Raw genomic sequence first — 17,393 nt, 5'->3', positions numbered from 1 at the left:
GTCCATAAAACTTGGCTGAGCACTCCAGAAGGCATCTTCAGTTGCAAACACCAAGTCCATGCTCATTCCTCCAAAACAAAAGTTCTGAAAAACCAACATCCACATGGTGAGGTTCATCTCACCCCACTCCCAGTACCAAGTTCTGTAGCAGAAAGCTTCAGGTTTGCTGAGATGAACTTACAGACCAGGCACAGTTATGGAGGCAGGGTTTTATTGAAGCTTACAGATCCAAAGGAAGTTCATAATGGCAGAAGAAACTGACCTGTTTTCTTCATAGGACCAATCACAGAGAGAAACACAAGCCTCAAGTCACACAGCACGGCATATTTCAGGAACTCCTGCTAGGCACACTTTGCATATCTCTAGATTGAAATTTTAAACCTACCAGGACACCTGAAGATCCACCCAGTGAAACCGCCTCCAGCCAAGTGGCTACAGATGCAAACTACAAACAAATAAAAAAATGAATATATTGGGGGCCATCTATTCAAACCACCACAGGTATCTCTCACTCATACCAATGATAAGCAATATGCTATCACTTCCTTCCTCTTTACTAGTTTGTGTCACATTTCTCTTTGATTTTTTTCTGCCTTTACCATCTTCTACAGCCGTTTCTTCCTTGCTATGGATCATTCATTAGTTAAACTGCATTGTTTGAAATATAACTGCTAAATACCAAATTTTAACATTTTTTAGGTATGAAGGTAGTATCGTGATGGAAGGGCAACTTAACTAACATGTATGAGGCCTTGTGTGTAATCCCTACCATGATAAGCAAAAGACAGAAGGGAGGAAAAAAGGGAGGGAGGAAGGAAGGAAGGAATGGGAAAAAGAGTTGGAGAGAGGAAAAGAAATGAAGAAAGAACGAGGAAGAGAATAAAAGAAATACTATATGTATTGAGTCTTTACCTGTCAGCTCTTTTGCCAATTTTCTTCAACATATTTCCACTGATTCTCCTTATGATTAAAATTTGTATAGTATGTTTTTATCTAGAAAATGTTTTACAGTGGCTAACTTAAGAATGCATTCCCTATTACTAAATTTAGTATGTCATCTGCTAAATACATTTAGGAAGCTCTTATTTTGTTTATATTTAAATTCTTATTCCATTCAGAATTTATTTTATATATTGTAAGTTAGGAGCCTCAACACTAATTCACTGCAAATGGATAAGGTATAACAACAATAACATATGTTAAATGAACCAACCTTGTACCACTGAACTGAAATGCCATCTTTGATATTTATTCATCCAACCCAAAATCTATTTCTAATTCTAGAGTGTAGACCATCAGTCTACTATCTATTTTAAACCAAAAAAGATTTATTTATAGTAAGTCTTGGAAAACTTATCTGTGTCTTGATATTAATTTGATGACTAGCATTCAAATTGGTGCATGTGGAGTTTAAAAATTTTTAAACAGCTTTTGTAATCTGATACTTTCTGTTGCTACATAATCAGCATGTTAAATAAAGAATGACAAACTTGATCAGATTTATTTTTCAGTACATATGACTATATGTTTTTCCAAACTAACTTATTGATTCTGACATTATAATGAATGTTGTAGTATTCAGAATTAACTTTATATAAAGAGGTGATTATTTTCTTAGCACATTAGTAAATTCTATTTGTCAATACTATATTGTTTTTCATATACTGTATTGATATTATATACATAATATACATACTGCAATATCAGTTTTGAAATTAAAATTATATAGACTTTCTATCTGAATTATACAACTCTATTTTTTTTTCTAAAGCAGTCACTTAGTACAGAAAACAAGGTACATTTATGATTCTGCCCTAGAATATAACTCCTCTATGCTTGTGAGTATTATATGGAACAGCATACTACCTCAATAACCAAGACAGGGCTAGGAAGTGACCAGGTCAGTCAGGCAGACAATGTGGACATATCAGTCAAAAAAGATGATTTGTGTCCTGAGTTAGCTGTAGAAATATTTCATAACACTATTCAGAATAGCACACAATTTAAAATTTAATGAATTGTTAATTTTTAGAATTTTCCATATGCTATTTTTAGATCACAGTTGATGGTAGAAAACAAACTATGAGGCTGGAGAGATGGCTTAGCACTTAAGATACTTGCTGGCAAAGCCAACAGATCCAGGTTCAATTCCCGAGAACCAATGGAAGTTAGATGCACTTGGTGGCAAATGTGTTGCGAGTTTTATTTGCAGTGACTAGAGGCCATGGCGTGCCCATTTTCTCCCTCCCCCTCTTCCTCTCTCTCTCTCTCTCTCTCAAAAAATAACTAGATAAACAAATAAAAGAAATCAAGACTATGAAAAGTCAAAACAGAAAACTGAGGACAGCTAATTTTTGGCTAATTGATCAGAAATCTAAAAGAAAAAAGGTCAATGGGTGAGGGATAGAGTGGTCTGAAGAACAAGTATATGAGCAGACCACTTAATACTGAGGTCTCAACATCACAGCATAGAGTGTTTTAGGGGAGAAAATAATCAGGAATGGGGAGGTAGAAAACTAGCATCAGCCATTTTTTTTTTCCCCACTCTGGTAGGACTATATAATTGAGTGCATAATGGAGTAACAACTGAGAGTCTTTTGGTGGGTCCCAAAGCATGACCTCTGTGGTAGTTAATATTCATATTTTAGCTTGCCTAGATTAGAAAACACCTAGAGTCATACCTATGGCTATGTATTTCAGGGACTTTCCAGAGACGATTAACTGAGAAGGGAAGACCCACCCTGAATGTGGGTGGTACCATCCCATGGGCTTGAGGCCTGGACTGGGTAAAAAGGTGAGCAGAGCACCAGTATTCATCACATTCTGCGTCATGACTGTGAATATAATGTGACTAGCACCTAATGTTAGGGTCACCATGCATTTCCTCCACAATAAAGATAACCTTTCTAAAGCCATATGCATTTTGTCATAGAAAAAATAACAAGTATAGTGTATAATCCCATTCTAGACCTAAATTATGCAAATCTAGCATCAAGAGACCAGTATTGAGGCCCTTGTGAGGATTTTAATGATTGTCCCCCATATCCACATGTGTTCTGAATAGTTGTTCCCCAGCTGGTAATAATTTAAGACACAGAACCTTGCTTGGAGAGGGTGTGATGTTATAGAAGGGCTTAGGGGTGTTAAAACCCTGAAAGCTTCCTCTTACCAGAGCCACCTGACTTCTGTTGCTTTCATCCAACTGCTGTGGAAACATGGGATAGCCAGACTTTCTTCTGCCATCCTTTCCCTGCCATGCTGAAGATTCTCCTTGAGACTACAAGTGAAAATAAAACCTCTCCTCCCCTCAGCTGCTTCTAGTCATGTGTTTTGTACTAGCAATGAGCAGGTAATTACAACTACTCTCAATATAATCTTACATGCAGAGAAGCTGCTTATAATAAAATCCTTCCACTTTGTAGGGTACAATCATTAATCTGTGCAGAAGCTGATTCATATCCCAGACATCCAGACACAGGTTTTCCTTTCCTGCCCACTTATAATACAAATATTTTTATTGCTTGCCAGCAGTTTATGTCTAATACATCAATGTAAGATACAGAAAGATGATAGATAGATAGATAGATAGATAGATAGATAGACAGACAGATATATGTGTGTATGTATGTGTATATATATATATATATATATATATATATACACACATACACACACACATATACAATGTTATATGTATATTAAATACATTATATTATTGTATATTAATAATATGTATACATATTAAATATATGTATATATATTAAATATTAAATATATATATAATTTTATATATGTGTGAATATATATATATATATGTATATATATATATATAGTGTTTTCCCCTCAGATTAAAGAACCTACTTTATAGGAATGGAAGTATAGGTGAAGGTAGGGTCACGTAACAGCCACTTATGTTCACATAGCCCACAATGCCCCAAAGTTTTCAGCCTGATAAAGAGTTCAATGGCCACTATTTTTTTCCCCTGAGGCTAGCCAAACATACTGGCCTCTATTCTTTTTTTAATGCAAGAGAGAGAAAGAGAGAGAGAGAAAGCAAGAGAGAGATAGTGAGAGACAGAGAATTGGTGTGCCAAGACCTCCAGCCAGTGCAATGAAACTCGAGACACGTGCCCCCCTTGTTTACCAGTGCAACCTTGCGCCTTGTCCTTGTGTCACTTTATGAATCGGGCTTACATGGGACATGGAGAGTCGAACATGGGTCCTAAGGCTACTTTGCAAGTAACCACCTTAACCACTTAGCCATCTTTCCAGCCCAATGTCCATTCTTTTAATACTCGTTATTTTTCAGGGTAACATTAGTTTCACCCAAAAACTTAAAAGTACAGAGCTCTCATCTGGCTCCTACTCCAATACATTCACAAGCTCACCCAACATCTACATCACCCTAAGAGTAGTGTATCTGTTGCACTGGGTGAAGTTTCACCAAAATGTCATTATTCCCACAGCCCAGAGTGAACATTAGGGCCCATTCTTGCTCATGTACCTTCTATGGGTTTTGAAAAATGTGTGAAGATATTTCTCTATCAGGGAATCTAATCATACCAAATAGTCTCTCTGTAATCCACCTTTCATCCCTTCCTCCCTCAAGCCCTAGAAACACTGATTATTTCACTATTTCCATGGTTTTGCTTTTCCCAGGCTGTCATGCAGTTGAGATCTGACATCATGCACAGCTGTCAATTTCTGGCTTATTTCCTTTCACAACAGACATTTGCAGTTCCCCTATGACTTTTCTTGGGTAAGTAGTTAATATTGGTTCTAATTATTCATTTATTATGTATTTATTGTAGTATCCCATAACATGGTTACACCACAGTGCATTAATTACTTTTCTCATTGCTGTTACCAAGTACCTGAAGATAACCAACATATTTTGGCTTATATTTTAAGAAATAATATAGTCCATCATGGCCTGGGAAGGCATAGAAACAGGAAGAGAGGGAGTTGGTCACATCGTCCAGGAAGAAGAAAGTAAACAGGAAGTAGCCCCCTCCTAGTGAGTCATTTCCTCCTGCAAGGCTCTACTACCTAAACATAGGTAATGCTCCCAAAACAATACCACTAGCTGGGGGAAAAGTGTTTAAATACATTAGCCTATGGTGGGAATTTCACATTCTAACGCTAGCAAACTTTCTTCATACATTAGACTAATGAAGGGTATGTTGATTGGTTCTAAGTTGTAGTAATTATACAGAAAGGTACTAACGACCATGTGCAGGATTTTGTGTGGACATAAATTGTTCACTTGGTTAGTTAACCACAAGTGAGTTTATATTCTGGACTGTATAGTAAAAGTGCACATAGCTTGGTCGGGAAATGCTAAACTCTCCCAAAGCAGCAGTCTCATTTTGCACTGCTTCCTTAGTAAATGAGAGTTCCCTTTGCTCCACATCCTCACCAGCGTTCTGTGATGTCAGTGCTCTGTACTGTCCATGCCAAGAGTGGGCCACAGTGTCGCACTGCCGATAACATCTTCAGTTCCCTCACAGAATGGGTTGTTGAAGATTCTTTCAAAACACTTGCCTTCAGTTTCTTACTTTCACTGGCAAAAGTATCTGATACTTTTCTCTATTTCAATGCCATTGATTATATTTTATTGTAACAGTTCTCTGCATATTTGGGATAACAGTCCTTTATTAAAAATTCAAGTATTTCCCCAGTCTGTGGCTTTTCTTTTAAATTCTTTTAAAGTAACCATGACATTGAGATATGGTTCATATATTATGAAATATATCCTCCTTAAGTGCTCAAGTTAATGTATTTGTTCACACAGTTGTGCCATTAACACTATGTGATTTAAGAACACTTTCATGATTTCAAAGGAAACTTTGTGCCCTATGTCACATCTATTCTGCTCCCACCATAAGTCCCTAGCAATTATTAATTTGCTTTCCATATTTATGGACTCTACTTGATTTTTTAAATGCCCATTCTGAGCATTTAATAAAAATGAAATGAAAACACAATATAGTCATTAATAATGGTCTGTTTTCATTTAACCTACTGTTTTTAGAAACTATTTCCAAGAAATTGTGACAAATTTATATTTATGGATGAATGATATTTAATTGTAAGGACAAACCATATTTTGCTGGATGAATACAAAGTAATGAGTATTTAGGCTTTTCCATTCAGGAGATATTATAGAAAATGTTTCCATGAACATCTGGTGGGGTGGTTCGATTCAGGTATCCACCATCAACTTAGGTATTCTAAATGTTAGGTTCCAAGCTGATGGAGAATTGGGAATTAACACTTCTTGGAGGCAATGTATCGTTCAGGGAGGGCTTATGGGTATTACGGCCAGTTTCCCCTTGCCAGTGTTTGGCACACTCTCCTGTTGCTATTGTCCACTTTATGTTGGCCAGGGAGTGATGTCCAACTTCTGCTCATTCCATTGTTTCCCCCCTACTAATGTGGAGCTTCCCCTCATGTCTGTAAGACAAAATAAAATTGTATTCCCACAAGCTGCTCCTGGTTGGGTGATTTATGCCAGCAATGCAAACCTGACTGCAACTGTAAAGTTGGTATCAAGAGTGGTGTTGCTGCTAGACACCTGACTGTGTGGCTTTGGCCTTTTGGAGATGAGTTCCAAGAGGAATGTGGAAGAATTTGAAACCTTGGTCTCAGAGACAACTTGCAGTGCTATAATTCCAGCTTGATGGACTATTCTGGTCAGAGTTGAAACACCTGAATTCAGTAAGAACTATGGACTGTGAAGTTTGGCTCATGAGGGTAAAAAGGAGTTTTGTCTAGACTGGGCTAGAAGAAGTTTGTGTGAGAGGCTTGCTGTTATCCCTATTTCTGAGAAGTTGTGCAGCATTCATTGCATAGACATGGACTAGTGTGAGCAGAGGGATATGGTACAGAAAAAAGAAAATGAAATCTTTGGGCCTAAACTGCTACCATTCAGCTGCAATTGAGAGATTATAACCTTTGAGACTGGGCCATCTGACCTGCATTTGGGCAACAGGAAGAATATAGAGTCTTTTGTAAGGGACTGAGTGTTCAAGGAGTGTACTGCTTATCAAAGTCTACATTATTTCCCCCTTGATTAACAAACTGGCACCCTACCTGGTATTGTGGTGTATAAGAAATACAGGAAAGACAGGGTCATTAAGTTTGCAACACAGTCTTTTGTTTTTGAAATGGGAAAGTGTGAAGCAGGTTTGCTGGATGCCTGCATGCAGCCCTGATGGAGCCATAAGGATGAGCTGTGGGTTGCAGTGGACAATCAGTGGAGATGCCAGGACCATGAGATAGCTGCCAAGGAAAGCTGCCAGCCCCCAGTGAAGTATTCCAAGGCTTTGAGTAGCCTACCTGGATGGGTGGAATTGAAAATCCAGAGACTGGTTGATGGTTAGAATTATCAGGCTTGGAGACTTTTCACCAATTAGAGTTGTTGAACTTGGTATTACAGAGTTTAATGTTTGCCCCGTTTAAATCATTTATTGGTTAAATATTTCTTTGCTATGCCAAGTGCCATATTCACAATGTAAATGTGTATTTTGTGCCACTATGTTATTTTTTTTATTATTTTGGTATTATGGCTCAGTTAAAATACCTTGGATTATGTGGATGTTTGAACATCATTAGGATTTATTTTTTTTTTAATTGGACTGGATACATTGCACTTTACACCATAGATGGTTATCTGTTTATGGGCGCCGGGGGTTGAATGTGGTGGTTTGATTCAGGTGTCCCCCATAAACTTAAGTGTTCTGAATTCTATGTTCCTAGCTAACAGAGATTTGTAGACTAACAACTCTTGGAGGCAGTGCATTGTTGGTGTGGGCTTATGGGTGTTATAGCCAGTTTCTCCTTGCCAGGGGTTGCCACACTCTCTTGTTGCTATTGTCAATCTTATGTTGGCCAGGGAGAAATGTCTACCCTTTTCTCATGCCATCGTTTTCCCCTGCCATTGTGGAACTTTCCCTTGAGTCTGTAATCCAAACAAAACTTATATCCCACAAGCTGCTCTTAGTTGGGTAATTTCTGCCACCAATGCAAACCTGACTACAACATTTGTGTAAAAGGTCTTGCATGCATGTATGTTTCTATTTCCTTTGGCTATATACCTAGGAGTTTAATTTCTTGTTAATAAAGTACCTCTATATTTATATTTTTTACAGAAAGTTTGTTTCCAAAGAGTTTGTACCAATTTATTATTCCATCAAAAATGTTCTAATTTCTAATTTTAATTTCTCCTCATTCTTTTCAAAAATACTTAAATATTTCCTTTAGAATAGTTATCCTACTGGGTATGATCTAAATCTAATCATAGTTTTGATTTTTAGTTTTCTAATAGCTAATGATTTTGATGACCTTTTCATGTATTAACATGCTACTGGAATAACTTTCTTTGAGAAATGTCTACCAACCCTTTGGTTTCTTTTTGGTTGGGCTGTCTTTTTGTTGCTGTATTTACTACAACAGTTACTTTGTATTCTAGATGTAATTCCCTTATGAGGTATATGATTTACAAATATTTTATCCTGTTTATGGGGTTCTTTTTTATTTTTAAATGCTATGTCATATACACAAATACTCATAGTTTTAATGGAGCCTAATTCATCTCTTTCTTTTTGTAACAGGACAATTGTGTCATACATAATGAACCATTCCTTCATCTAAAGTCAGGTGCATTTACAATTGTATTTTTTTCTTCTATGATTTTTATCATTGTAGCTGTAGCAGGAGTACCAATGAGCTTAGTAGGTAGTGTAAGGAAGTGATCCACCATTTAAGAGAAGGATCCATTTGAAACACCTGTATACATAGGTCTTTCATTAAGCATGCAGATGTGGAATATACTCTAAGTCCATGACCTACATAGTGCTGCATCCTTGGCATACAGAACGTACAGGTTTAGGAACTGAGGGGCAGAAGCAGAAAGAGCCACATTTATTTAACATGGGTCTCAATAGAACACATGGCAGTTTCTTTTCATCCATGTGCAGAGGCCCTTGAGTTTAAAAGTTCTCATTCTCAGAGAATGAGCATTTTTACCAGGGAGAACAGCCAGAGGTCCATTAATCTGCATGTACAGTTTCTACCCAGTTATTTCAGGATTCTCAGGCCACAAGCTCAAGACACAATGAAAGGAAGTTAGGACAATATAGATAAAATGACTCTGGAATGGATAGACAAGATGATAGATGAAAAGGGAGCTTTAGGCATAACTACCTATTTCCACCCTATGACCTGTCACAGAGGAGAAGTATATGTTTTCTCACTAGTTATCTCTTGGTATGTTATTCCTGGAAGAGAAACCATGAGTGCTGACAAAGTTGCTTCCAAACCCTGTTATATAAAATAATTGGTATGCATCACACAGAGAATGGACTATGGCAGATCCTCTGTAGAATAGAACAGTGACTATTCCAACTATTGCAAATACAAGTGGTTGATGGTTCTAAGTTGTGTTTCTCTCCAGAAACAGTCTTCAGCCAATGAGTATCACTCATGTTTATTACCTGTCACTTTAGATACAAGCTACATGCAAAGATTAAAGTGTGTGTGGCACACAGAAGCTCATTGTATCATCTCTACGTTAGGCAGCTCTGAGGAACCATTGCTCATCCTGTCCTAAATGGACAGAACACACAGGTTTATGACCCTGATGATGAACTATGGCTTTAGATATAACTGCTATAACTTACACACCCTCCTTATTGTTACTTCCTCCATTCCCTTGCAGAGGTGCTCCAAACGAACTCTCAAATAAATTTCCTATCTTTACCTCCCTACCTCAAGGACTGTATCTCACAGAAAGTAATCTATGGATACTTTCAACAACTAGGCATAATTATTGGTAATACCACAACTCTTAATTGTAGATATATATCCTTACCCCATGTATTTAAAGCCATGACCTATAGTATGAAAATACTCAGATTGGGTAATTTTTAATCATGTAGTGGGGGGGGCAGTTACAGGGGAAAGCACAGGAGATAGATGTCTTATAATTCTTTGGTAAAATATATATGTGCTATGATAATTTACATACTATCTTTGACCTTAAATAAATTCCATCATATTCTAATTTGTTCATCTGCAAGATGGCATTAATGATCATACTATGTTTGAAGGTCATTTTGTAACTCAAAATAATCCAAGACATATAAAACTCTAAGTATCAGCATCATGCACAAACTAACCATTATTATCATGATTAATATTATTACTAGGAAGAGGCAAAAATAAATATTTCATTTAAATAAGTAAATATCTTTTTCCTTATTTAAGAGAGAGAGAATACATATGCCAGGATCTGTTGCTACTACAAATGAACTCCAGATGCACATAATACCATGTGTATGTGGCTTACATGGTTGTTGGGAACTCAGTTTAGGAGAATTTGCATCCTAGTGCCTTAAACTACTGAACCATTTGCTGAGTCTACTATACCCCATTTCTAAGGCTCATTAATCTTTGTGAACTTTTCTTGTCTTCACTGGATCTCAGTTTCCTAAGCAGCAAAACTAACACAACCCATGAAAATTTGTTAAGCTGTCTTTCTGCTCCAAAAAGCTGTGATTCTTTAGATGCAAGAACTTAAATGACTTCCATCAGTGGGTTTTTGGGTACTAACAACCCTGAGAGGTTTATGTTTCCTCTGCAGCAAAGAAGTGATGGCCTCTCCATGTCTCGTTAGAGCCCTGCTTGCAGACGGCCTAGAACATCCTCTTTACCCGAAGCTTCGGTATGTGGCAGTCATAGCACACCTTCATCTCACCTTGACCAGCAGGGAGCTTTGTGCTAGCAGTCAGTATTGACAGAACTGAAGGGTAAAAAGAACATAAGACATATGCAACCCAACCCTTTAAATTACAAGGCATAGCATAAGTATAGTACTTGTGCTTTGCCCAAAGAAGAAAAAAAAGGAAAAGAAAAAGTGTTGTTTTCTTAGAAGATATGAAAGTAGAGGTAGTGTTTTTGTTATCTTGAGAAGGCATTCTGCTCATACCATGTAACTGTCTGGCATAATAAGATGTAGATTTTTGTTTGTTTGTTTCTGAAAGCATGTTTCAGTGACCCATTGAAGAAAGTACTTACTGTATGAAAAATCATTAATATCTGATACAATGGGATGTTGGTAATATTGTTACATTCAAAATTCATAATCATAATTTGCACCTTCAAGGAAACTAAGAATTTTATTATCTACTCAGAGTGGGAACTCAAGAGGCACATTATATGTACACAGTCACTCAAGTGGAATGAAGGAACATAAGTGAGGCCAATTATATTATTGTCCTCATTGTTGCTCCTGGAAAGAAGTAATTTAAGATAGGATTCATTTTGGCTGACAATTCCAGGGAATAGAGTCCATCATGGTAGAGAAAACATGGTGGGAGGAGGCAAGTAATCAAGTTGTCAGTAGTCAGGGAGCAGAGAGCAAAATACCCTTGTGCTTAGCTAACTTTTTCTCTTTTATTTAGTCTGACATCCCAGCTCATGAAATGTTGCTACCTACAGTTAACCTAATCTAGAAGTGCGTTCTTTCTCTCCTCTCTCTCTTTCTCTCTTTCTGGCTAGCTCAAATAATTTCCTCAAGTTGACAATTAAAGTTAACCATCATGATAATGTATAACATCAATGCTGTTATGCTTCTGGGACTGAATGGACAGCAATTCCAGCCATATTCTCCTTGTCTAGCTCCCTTCAGATATGCAATTGCACTCTTTCCTGTATAAACGCCTCACTCTAAAATAATGGTCTCAGCACTGCAGGATTGGAAGAGCAGATACCTGATTTTTGTACAGATATCTACAGGTACACCAACCCATATATTCCCCATTCTAAAACCATGACCCTACTTCTAGAGGATCAGATAATCAAAACCTATGGGGCTCTGGAAGCTGGGATAAATACAATCTTACTGCCTGGTAATGAGCTATCTCTATATATGGTATAATCATGGGCAATAATTTCACAGAAGGAAAATTAGGTGCTATATATTTTAGATGTCTTATTGACCTATAAGCACCTTCCAATTTTTAATTTTACAAATTATATAAAATGAATTTATATTGAAATACACACATATGTATAGAAATTTATAAATGCTTAATCTCTTAATACTCTTCCATCTGCAGGCTATCATTCTAATTGATACCACTCATTCCTTAACTTGGTTATTGAAATCTACATGAAACTCAGCTGTCTACTGATGATTCTGCTCTCCTAGCACCAATGCTCAAAACCTATATCAGAACTTGTAATTCATCTGTTTAAGGCCCTCATATTGTTTCCTATGGTTCAGAAAATAAAACACAGGTTCTTGACCATAGAATATAAGAGCCTCTCCCATGGCCCACCAACTCCTCCTTCTTCTAGCCAAAGTCCCTTTCTTTCTGCTCATCCCTTCCTCAGTACGTTTGCACTGGCTGTATCTGGTCCCCAAGCCTTTTGCCTTACCCTCTGATGACTGGATTTTTCATACATGTTTCTGTTCTCTGTTCCATAGAGGCATCTTTCACACAAGGGTTCTCCTACTCACTTCCTTCATTATGAAACCCTGTTACATGATCCCTGGATCAATTACCACTCCATGGATTTATTTATTTTGGAGTTAGTTGTTTCTCTCTCTTCAAACAAAATGAAGCTTCAGAAGTAAGGGTCCCATTATCATTACTTCACCACTTGCTTGCTATACTTTCAGTAACTCTCATTACAATTCAATAGTAACTTGGTAAATGAATGCATTGTTAAAACCCCTTTTCAAGAGAAATATATATATATATATATATATATATATATATATATATATATATATATATATCTCCTCAGGTCTTTGATGGAAATTATATTTACTTTTGTTGACAATATATTTGATAAGTAAAATTTGATCTCAGTTTTGCATGCATAATGCAAGTCAACATGACCTTCAGAGAAAACAATTCAGGAGCTATGAAATAAAATGAGCTATTCTATCAAGCCTGGCTCATTCAAGATAGTAACTCAACTACAACTTTTTTATTTTCTTTTTTCTAGTAAAAGCAATTGAAAAAGAATTAAAATATTAACATGCTCAAAGGCATATCAACTAGCACTCTGTGAAAATATACACCTGGAGAGTTTCACACACTCAGAATTGGGAACAGATTTTGTGGCAATGGTGTTGTTTTCAAAATTCCTTGAAACATTCTGCTCTCTTATTATTTTCCTTTAGTATTGTTTGTTCCCTATAAAATCTTTCTTTTGATGTACTTCAACTCCAAAAAAAAAAAAAAACAAGCACAGACACTGTTGTTGTTCCTTTTGTGTTTGCCAAAGAATTAGATGCTATGGCAACAATATCGAGAAAATGATGATGGAAAATAATTAAGATTATGAAAAGGAATAACTGCAGATAAAGTCAAATCCCTCTGCTATATGGTGAGCTCCCTCTTGTCTGTGAAGTTCTTTACACTCTTGAAGCCACTGGCTGCAGTGCAGTATCTTCTTTCCTGCTTCCTTTCTCTACCTGGACGTACACTTTTACAGTCCTTTAGTTCAAAGCAATGCAAACAAAAAAGAGGGAAAAAATAACACTGTATATGACCTTAAAGTGGGTCACCTGAATTTCAGTGCCATTAAGAGCAGTGGAAATATAAACCCCACAGTGAGCTTCTATTAGAAAGGCTAAGAGGCACTTAGGCATCCCTGGTATGCAACGAGATAATGCCCATTTGAGAATCATGATAAAGCAGCCACAGATGTTCACTCAATTAGATTGCCTGATTAGCTCAATACTCCAGTGCAGTGTGCCACTCAGAAACGGACTGTCCCACTGTTCTTGTTCTGGGGAACGGCTCCTCACAGCACACCCACCGCAGCTGCTGGGTTAAGCCTGTTGATTTCCATATATTCCAGAACTCACCCCACATACTCTCACTGTTTCTCTTGCTTGCCAAGCTGCAGATGTTTCTTTTTTTCTAATTTATCTGCTTCAGATTAACTTTTACCATTCTAAACCTAATAAGCTCACTGGGGGAAAAATCATATTCACCCTTCAAATCGTGAGAGCTAAAACAGACACAAGCCTACTGTAAAGGTTACATCCACAAGTGCCAATTTCCACAATGTTATTATGGAGTCATGATGGAATCCAATTTGCAGTTACCCCAGCATTGCTATTACGGGTGGAATGGACAGTGGCCATTCTATTTGGGCAGCAAGCACCCTCATTTTCTACATATCAGAACCTCTGATGAAGCAATGTCCTTCAGCATTTTGTTTGCCAGAACCTACTTTCCAAGATTACTTTACACCTATAGTTAAGCACATCACATGGGCTTCACTGTGGCAAGTGCGGAAAGCCACTCTAGCCTTTCCTAAGAAGCTTATAGCTAACAATATATGTATTGAGCACAAAGATGCCTACAGTAGTTTCTGAGTCTTTTATAGATAACCACCAAAAAGTTGTCAACAATCCAACATGATTTGAGTTCCTACTATGGGACAAAACATACCTTGTCAGCAGTAGAATCTAATCTGGATTTAGAACAAAATCTAAAAGATATCTATAGTGCTTTAGTGGCTAGAAAAGAAAGGGAACTTGTATATCATTCAAGGAATGATTCACATTAAGAGAAAATACAAAGCAGGGCCCTTTCTGTATGGCCACACCTTCCACACATGCCTCTATGTTTATCAGAATGCTCAGAGGAGCACATAAGACACAGAGATAAACCAACCAATATTTTGGGTTTTTAAATGTGAAAAATACCTAGAGAATACCAACGAGGGAGCAATTAGAGAGATCCAACACTTTGTTGTTTATAATTTTCAAGATTCCCTCTCTTTACAAAAATTGCTGATCTATGGAAACTAAATATAGACAGATCTGTGTCAGCAAGGTTTTAACAATACTCAAGCATTCTAATGACTCACATTCATTCTCTGAAAATTGGGAGTTAATAACTGTGGCACTTGGTGACTGTGTCATGATCATTCTTCTTTGCAATCAACAAATTTTCTAAACCCAAATAGAAAGAAATATCTAAGAATTTTGTAATTCGCCACTAATTTTGTATTTCGTTTTTGAGACAGGGTCTTATGCATACCAGACTGGCTGAGAACTCTATATGTAGCCATGAATGAACTTCCAATCCTCCTCCTTCCTCCACTTCTGTTAATCCCAGCACTCAGGAGGCAGAGGTAGGAGGATCACCACAAGTTTGAGGCTACCCTGAGACTACACAGTGAATTCCAGGTCAGCCTGGGCTAGAGTAAGACCCTACCTCGAAAAAAAAAAAAAAAAAAGTTCTAGAATTACAAACATGTACCATCATGCTAGTTTGATCAAACACATGGTGTTATGTAGGTTAGATGAGCCTTCTACCAACTGATCCACATCTCTAGAGCTAACTTTCTCTTTGTGAGAAACAAATAATGATAGTACAGTCCAATACAGAAACCATTATTCCATTAGTAACTTTTTGCTAAATATGTAAAATTAGAATATAAATTCTTAAATGAATAGAGGTAAATAGGAATGAGTCCATATAAAGTTAGCTATAGAGGCTATGAGTAAATCTATGTTGCATGTATATGAATAACAAGAGATTTGAGCTCATATATGTTGCTGGGAGAAATAATTTTCCTCAGTATTTTCTTCCTGAGGATCAAATCTCATTAACTCAATGATGCATCTTCCTATTCAGTTCTGTGGCATCCAGTACTTCTGTAAGCAGTAACAGAACAAACTGGCTCTGTCTTCTCCCTGTACTTCCCCTGGTACTAAAGTGAGCCAGGCTCTGTCTGGTGAGATGTTACCCAGTCCATCTTTGCCTATATGTGTGTAGCTACAGCTCCTAATTCTAGCTCCATGCAGGCTTACTAGGCCCACTTAGCCAAGAAAACCTGGCTGCTACTAGGCAGAAAAGTCAACATGGCTTCTGCAGTCTACTCTTTGCTTCCTTTCTTGTTGTCAGAAGCTGAGTAAGCAAGAAAAGGCCTTCTAGTTATTGAGGGGACTCTCAAAGGAAAGGCATAACCCTCTGGGGAGCTGTACTTGAACATGATGGAACATATGCCAATATGTCTTAGCTAATGGAATTCATAAGTTCTCATAATACTTTAGTGGCTCTGATTTCTGGACTTTAACGTGCAGAGAAAGGAAAATGAACACTGATGGTTGGAAAAATGTAGATGAAGGGCTGGAGAGATAGCTCTGCAATGAAAGGCAGTTGCTTGTAAAAATTGACAGACTGGACTTGATTCTCCAATACCCACGTGAAACCAGATGTACAACGTGGCACATGCATCTGGAATCTGTTTTCAGTGGGAAGAGGCCCTGGCATGCCCATTATCATTCTCGAATATTCTCTCTCTGTCTCTTTCTTTCTTTCTTTCTCTTGTTCTCATTTTCTCCTGGCAAATACATAATAAATACAAATCTTAAAAAAAAAATTATGTGAGGCTAGGGGAGCAAATCAGTTGTGCCTTGCAAAAGAGATTGTAGGTCTTGGAGGATGTAGGGAATGCTTTCAGTATTCTGTGGCTCATTTGTTTGGGGAGTAACATAATGGTAGGTCACTTGTTTAGCACGAGAAAGATCTGGAGATCAATCCCCACCACCCAGAATAGATCCATTTGGATCTTCCTCTTACCAGTTCCATGTGGCTAGCTCATTTCTGCATGCTTTAGGCCTGCAAGGGTAACTGTCATCTCCTTCACAGGTCTGTTTTATACATACATACATACATATATGTATGTGTTTATATAATTTGGAACTACAAAATTTTACAAACACATCCCTCTGGGAATTACAAATTCTGGCTTGGCTCAAAGCTAGCTCCTCAGTGGAGTCCAGCTCCTTGCCCACAAAGCAGAATAAGTAGAACTACACAACAAAACTCTCAGAAAGAGAAAGCTCCAGTAAGACTATGCCTGACTTCACCCAGTTTAGACTCTTTCCCATGCCAGACATGCTCCCTCTATCCTACCAGTGTCTGCTGGAAATATTTCCAAAAATGTCACTAGCATCAATGTCTTCATCTCAAGGTTGTCTTGGACTAAACACAGTCTGTGCTACAAAGAAAGCAATGTTTTGTCACTCATTACCAAGGCTGGTAATGCAGAGGTTGAACTTAAGCAAAAGAACTCAGGCTTCTGTGAAAGCACGAGGAGCCTGAGCCCAGGAGCTATGGGAGAAGACATCAATGTCTTTCTAGCAAGGGAAGATAGGCAACCTCTTAATTCAGAGCAGGCTGTTGCACTTACCTAATGATGTGTTGCTAACCCTGGGGGTGGGGGTGGGGGTGGGGGTGGGGAACAATTGACAGAAGAGTTTACTGAAGAGGGAAATACATTTCCAGCCATTTTAGATTTGGTGAGAATAATTTAGCTCATTTTAATATTGTTTCTTCAATTTGTTATAG

General features: G+C 37.5%; 1 protein-coding gene across 4 annotated transcripts in view; it reads right to left on the bottom strand.

Moving 5' to 3' along the window:
• Cntn3 (contactin 3) overlaps positions 1-17,393 on the bottom strand; it is a 443,276-nt gene that overhangs the window by 353,017 nt on the left and 72,866 nt on the right. Inside the window, exon 1 of one of the 4 annotated variants that reach the window (XM_045133939.1) lies at positions 386-403. The exons of the other annotated variants lie outside the window; for them this stretch is intronic. The gene's annotated coding sequence lies outside the window, so the exon portion shown is untranslated. Of the gene's footprint in view, positions 1-385; positions 404-17,393 lie in introns of those variants that run through there. 4 annotated transcript variants of the gene reach the window in all.

This window comes from Jaculus jaculus, chromosome 14 (assembly GCF_020740685.1).
Source record: "Jaculus jaculus isolate mJacJac1 chromosome 14, mJacJac1.mat.Y.cur, whole genome shotgun sequence".
In the NCBI taxonomy this organism is placed as follows: domain Eukaryota; kingdom Metazoa; phylum Chordata; class Mammalia; order Rodentia; family Dipodidae; genus Jaculus; species Jaculus jaculus.
The sequence above is the reverse complement of the archived record's forward strand: the minus strand, read 5'-3'. Positions and strand labels throughout refer to the sequence as shown.